Source organism: Chrysochloris asiatica, unplaced genomic scaffold (genome assembly GCF_000296735.1).
Source record: "Chrysochloris asiatica unplaced genomic scaffold, ChrAsi1.0 scaffold00027, whole genome shotgun sequence".
Taxonomy (NCBI): Eukaryota; Metazoa; Chordata; class Mammalia; order Afrosoricida; family Chrysochloridae; genus Chrysochloris; species Chrysochloris asiatica.
In genome coordinates, this window is record NW_006408545.1 from 13,469,958 (window position 1) to 13,476,692 (window position 6,735).

At 38.4% G+C, this 6,735-nt stretch overlaps 1 pseudogene; it reads right to left on the reverse strand.

Annotated features, from left to right (window-relative positions):
- Positions 1-670: 670 nt before the first annotated feature.
- Positions 671-1,405, reverse strand: LOC102828113 (annotated as a pseudogene).
- Positions 1,406-6,735: the final 5,330 nt, after the last annotated feature.

The following is a 6,735-nucleotide window of genomic DNA, read 5'->3' on the forward strand; positions in this document are numbered from 1 at the left end:
TCTTTCTCTCTCTCTCTCTCTTTCTCTGTGTATGTGTATGTATGTTATGGTGCTGCTGGACTCTTTATTCCATATAATTTTTTATGCTGAATTCATTTTGTTTATGGGTTCATTTCTGTTGTGTTAATGTTTACTAAAACTTTCTGATTTTCCTGTTTGTTATTTTGATGTGTAGGTGTATTATTATTGTTTGAGGTTACCTTGTAATTTATAAACTTTTTCCCTGCTTAAAATAGTCTGTTTTATCTTGAAATCTACTTGACTTCATTGCCACTTTGAATTTCTATATCTACATTATTCCTTCATTTTGTTTCATAGTTGACGTCATTATACATTGATAGCTCTGGTCCCCTGTTTTCAGTCACGTAGGCTTGTTTTTACTTTGAGTGTTTCTATATCTGGATTGAGTTCTGGGTGGTGTTGTCACATATGGCAATCTCAGGTTGTTGTCTGCTGTTGTTGGTTCTTAGTACATAGAATACCCATTAGCATTTTTCACAAAGTTAGCCTGGTCATTACAAATTCCTTTAATTTCTGTTTCTCAGGAGATGTTCTAATTTCGTTGTATTTGAGGGACAAGTTTGCTTGACACATGATTCTCTTTTTTTATATATGTTTAATATCTTTAATTATGCAAAGATTTGTTCATTCACATAACCTAGAGGATATTTCACCCACTGCTCTGCTTGGAAGCCAATCCCTTGTCTCTCTCTTCAGCAATGGTAAGGCGGATACCTTTTCCTTGGAGAAGAGAAACCCATGATTTGTTGCCTTTGCCAATAATAAAAATGTTGGAAAGCCGGTGGCAAAGCTGTTGCCATTGGCATCTTTCAGATGAACCACATCAAAAGAGCCAGGATGTCTCTCTCTGTTAGTAACCACACCAATTCTTCCCAGGTTGACACCTCCAGTCACCATACACAGGTTGCCAATGTCAAACTTGATGAAATCAGTAATCTTTCCAGTCTCCAAATCAGTCTGAATGGTGTAATTCACCTTGATGAGGGGATCAGGGTAGCATATGGTGAAAGCATCATGAGTCACCAGATGGGGAATTCCTTTTGTGCCCACAAAGATCTTTCTTACTTTGCACAACTTGTACTTCATCTCCTCAGGTATAATATGATGAAATGCAAATTGACCCTTGGTGTCATAGACCAGATGGAAATTTTCTCCAGTTTTGTCATTGCTGATGACATCTGTAAAACCAGCAGGATAGGTTATATCAGTTTGGACCTTGCCATCAATCTTAAGAAAATGCTGCATACAGATCTTTTTAACTTCATCTCCTGTCAGGGCATACTTGTCTGTTCCTTAAGAAAATGATCAGTGGGAGGCATTCTTTCAGCTTGTGGGAGCCAGTGGATGGATGTGGAGCAAACACACCAGTCAGTTTGTCCAGCATTCAATGCTTTGGGGCAGCCACATGCTTAAGATGCTTCTTGGGACCACAAGCCGTGGCTGCCCTGAGCAGAAAAGAGGGTTTATGATTCTTGATTAGCAATTTTTTTCTTTCAGAGTTTTGTATTGTCATCCCATTGTCTTCTTGCCTGCATGACTTCTGCTGAACAATTAAAGCTTAGTCTTATTGGTTCCCCTTTATAGGTAACTTTTCATTTTCCTTGTAAAACTCAGTTACAATTGTAACAGTCTTTACTTCCTAACGTGCTTAACTGAGGGATGGCTGGGAAGATTCAGAGGACTGGGATATGATTAAAATCCTTAATCATGTTTAGAATTGATGGAGTCAATGGAATGCTGTATTCCATTATTGCAGACTGTCTATATCAAGTGACACAACTTGAGACCCCCCAAATTAGGGTAAAATCAGTAGGTAGTGGCCTTGTTTCATTATCACATATATATTTTATAATGCTCCTGGTGTGATGCTGTAAGATAAGCAGAACCTTGGTGTGGTGCTACAAGATAAACAATGGAATGTTAACCTTGCTAATTGCAAAGTCAACAGTTCAAACCCACCAGCCACTTTATAGTTGGGCCTAAGGAACTCTGGTAGCATAGTGGTTACGAATTGGGCTGCGAACCTCAAGGTCAGCAGTTCAAAACTACCAGCTGCTCCGCGGGAGAAAGATGAGGCATTCTGCTCCCGTAAAGATTAACAGCCTCGGAAGCCCTGTGCAGGGTCGCTATGAGTTGGAACCAGCTCCAGTGGTACTTAACAACAACAACTCAAAGGTACATGACAATAGCAACAGCTGTATTTTATAAAGCATATCAATATTCCATTCTCATTGATTTAAAGCAACAAATATGAAGTCCTTATGAACAGGACTAAAAAGAAAACAAGATCATTAAAGACCTTGGGACTCCTGGTGTGTCACTGTAGGATCAGAACTGGACTGTGGACCACAAAGTCAGCAATTCAAGCCCACCAGCTGCTCGTCAGAACTGACTAAGCAACACTAAAGAACCACAAAGACACTTACTAAAAAAATATCAATGGCATCCTTTTTTTCTTCATAATTAACCTAACATTAGACCTTAAAACCAATATTTTGGAGAATGATGATAAAATGAATATCATGAGTACTGAGGATTGCTTATATTTGCAAGGCTGTTTTCTCTTGAAACCTGCATTCATCTATATGATCCCATTTGAAGTACAAATAAACAGTGCTTATATAAGGAGTTCTCAAAACTTGATTACTTGATACTTTAAGCAATTTTATGCAATCCCTCTCATTCTGTGATTTGGATACTTGAGGTGAAAGATAGGAAACAAAAGGTACAAGTCCTAATTGATAAACAGGTTGGAATGTAATTACATAAATGTCAAAATAAAGTGATTCGGGACTTGGCACACTTTTGTAAAAGATGTATCTGCTACCAAATATTGTCTCTGAGTTAAATGAAAATATGTAGAATTGTTACAGGCTTATTGAATTTGAGATGCATACATATAGAACACACACACACATAATGCAATTTCTTAGGAATAGAGCAATAATTTTTAAAGTGATCTTAAATTTTTAATTTACACTTCCTCTGTTTTTTTAATCAATGTGAAATTTGATTCTCATTGAACTGATTTTAAATGAATCCGTGAGTGAATGTTTCACTGTTCTTGCTTTTATAGTTGTTGTTATTAAGTACTGCCAAGCAAGTTCTGAAGCATAGACCCTGCATAAGCTTTCCAAGGAGCAGATGGTGGGTTTGAACTGCTGACCTTGTGACTCCCAGTCCAGTGCTGATCCTCTATCCAAAAATATCAAATGCAAGGTATAAGTACAGAAAATTAATACTGTATATTGTATAATATTGTGCATGAAAAGTGATTCCATATTTCAATTCTCAAGTTGTCTCATTTTGTTTGAAGTTTATATACAAGGCTGAGTCAAAAATTATCTGTACTCAGATTATAGTAATACACCTTTGAAAGTTCACTGCTGATGACAACATTGAGCATGCACATGAAATAATTCTATCAAATAAAAGAATTAAAGGGGATTATGTGGCAAATCATTTGCACATCAGCCATGACAGTCTTGGGTTTTGAAAAGTTTGTATGTGATGTGTACCAAAAAATCTTACAGAATAGCATAAACAAAAACATTTGTGTATTTACAAACAAAATTTGGATCAATGCTCAAAGAGGGTAAAAGTTTCTTTTAAAAAAATCATTACTGGTGACAAGATATGGATTCCTCACTAATAGTCTAATAGTAAATGGCAGAGTATGAAATGGAAACATCTTCAATTGTCGACCAAGAAAATGTTCAAAAGACAGCCATCAGCTGGAAAGTTAATGCTTGCAGTGTTCTGGGATTCTCAAGGGCCAGTATTGGAACACTAAGAGGAAAAAATGTTCAACAATCAACAGGGCTCATTATAGAGACATGCTCACTAAAGAGTTGAAGCATAAATGCAAAGGACTACTATCCAAAAGCATTGTGATCTTGCATGACATTGCACGTCCATGCACCTCTGCCTGCATTGTCCTGATCCTGCTCCATCAGACTTTCACCTGTTTGGTCCTCTGAAAACAGTTCTTTTAGGATGAAGATTCATCTCTGATGAAGAAGCAAAGACAGCAGTGCATTCATGGTTCACAACTCAGTATGAAACATTTTCAACTAAGGGAATATGAAATCTTCTTGACAGATGGAGCAAAGTGTATTAAGAAGCAAGGAGATTATATTGAAAAATGATGTATTTGTCTTTTCTGAAAGTTGATTAAAATAAATTCTGCAGCTTTGTTGTTGTTATTGTTAAGTGCCGTCGAGTCAGTTCATACTCATAGAAACCCTGTATATGGTTTCCAAGGAGCAGCTGGTAAGCTTGAACTGCTGACCTTGCAGTTCTAACCAAATTTGCTGTCCATTGCATTACCCACAGTACCATACCAGGACTCCTTTGTACAGCAAGAGTAAGGATAATTTTGATACATCCTCATGTGTGATTTTGTGTGTGAGTGTGTATATACATATTGCTGCTAAGTGTGGTTGAGTCATTTCAAACCCAGAGTGTTTCTGAGAAGCTGCTAGTACATTTGAATTGTGTACTTTGTGATTAGTAACCCAGTGCTTACCCTACAGTGGCAAGCTGGTTTGAACCACAATATGTTGTTGTTGTTGTTGCTAAGTGCTGTTGAGTTGGTTCCAACCCATAGCGACCCTGTATAGGGTTTCCAAGGAGCAGCTGGTGAGCTAGAACCACTGACCTTGGAGTTCCAATGACTTTGCAGTCTGACGCATTAGCCCACAACACCACACCAGGACTCCAAAATATAGGCAGTTCAAAATCAGCATTTGCTCCTCGAAAACCTTATACAGGATCGCTGTGAAATGGAAACTCAATGGCAGCACTAAACAACAACAAGAAATAATAAATTTACATATTTATTTATATGCAAGTTGTTTAAATCATTTTTATAGCATGATTAATAAATGATTGCTTAAATCACTTATTTATTTATTTTATTATTTTTAACAAGCCATTTCCAAATCATATCACCCCTATAAAGGGATTCTAAGGATGCAAATCTTAGGACCAGAAAGTTAGATGGGCAGATGATGTATATAAAAGGGAACAATGGCTCGGTATGATAAACACTTGACTGTGAACTACAAGATTGACAGTTCAAGCCCACCATCTGCCCATCTAGCATATATATGTATATATATATACATATATATTGTTGTTAGGTGCCATTGAGTCAGTACTGACTCCAAAGCAACCTTATGCACAGCAGAATGAAACTGCCTGATCCTGGGCCAACCTCACAATTGTTGCCACACTTGAGCCCATTGCTGCTGCCACTTTGCCAATCCATCTCACTGGGGGTCTTCCTTTTTTTCTGTGACCTTTCACTTTACCAAACAAGATATCCTTCTCCAGTGACTGGTCCCTCCTGACAATATGTCTTAAGCATGAGAGACAAAGTTTGGCCATCCTGGCCTCCAAGGAGCACTCTGGCTGCACTTCTTCCAACACAGATCTATTGGTTCTTTTGGCAGCCCATGGCACTTTCAATATTCTCCTCCAACACCATAACTCAAAAGCATCAATTCTTCTACACTCTTCCTTATTCACTGTCCAGGTTTTGCATGCATATAAGGTTATTGAAAATACCATGGCTTAGAATTTCAGGCTCACCTTAGTCCTCAAGCTGACATTTTTGTTCTTCAATACTTTAAAAAGGTCTTCTGCAGCAGATTTGCCTAATGTAATACTTTTTAAAATTTTTTTGATTGAAGTTTCCATGAGTGTTGATAGTTGATCCAAGAAGAATGAAGTTCTTGACAACTTCAATCTTTTCTTCATTGATAAGAATATTGTATGGGTGGGTGGGGGAGCTACAAATGCAAGAAGTGACTGACTTACAAGCTTTCAAGAGGGCGCCTAAATCCAGAGGGCATGGAGGAAGGTAGCATTTCCACTAAGTAGTATCCAATCTGTCTGGGCGGGGCTGATGAAAGGAGATGGGAATAGGTCTCTTGTGGTACAATAGTGAATAATTGCTATCAGGAGTGACTGGGAGGGTTGAGAATGTAAAGGCAGACATTGTGTAGCAAAAAAAGGGGAGTGATTAACTTTGCAGTCCAGGAGCAGAGGTCCTGGGACCATCAAGGGAGGAGAGCAGAGTGCAGGACCTCACCCAGAGAAGCAGTGATGCCAGTGATGGAGGCAGAAACAATGACGTGGAGAGATGGAGAGGCTGGAGACTCTAGACCCAGAGAGGAAGAGGGGATGTGTGCTGATGACCAAGGGGTGGGGCAGGCTTGCCAGGTATCCACTTTAGTTGGTTGATGATGCATGGAGGGAACTGTAACCATAACAATGAAAGGATACACAATAGAATGAATGTAAGGCTGATGTTCTCCCATGTAAATTATCACATAATTCATAATAAAACATTTTTTTAAATGTTGTTTATTAGTCCATTGGAAAGGATTTTTGTTTTCTTTACATTGAGATGAAATCCATACGTAAAGCTGCTCTATTTGATCTTCATCAGTAAATATTTTAAGTCTTCTTCACTTTCAGCAAGCAAGGTCGTATCATCTGCATATCACAGGTTGTTAATGAGTCTTCCTCTAATTCTGATTCCATGTTTTTCTTAATATAACTCAGCTTCTTGGATTATTTGCTCAGTTGACAGGTTGAGTGGAGGTGGCTATGTGCCTTGGAGTTGGTTCTGACTCATAGCGACCCTATACAGGGTTTCCGAGGCTGTAAATCTTTATGGGAGCAGAACGCCTCATTTTTCTCCTG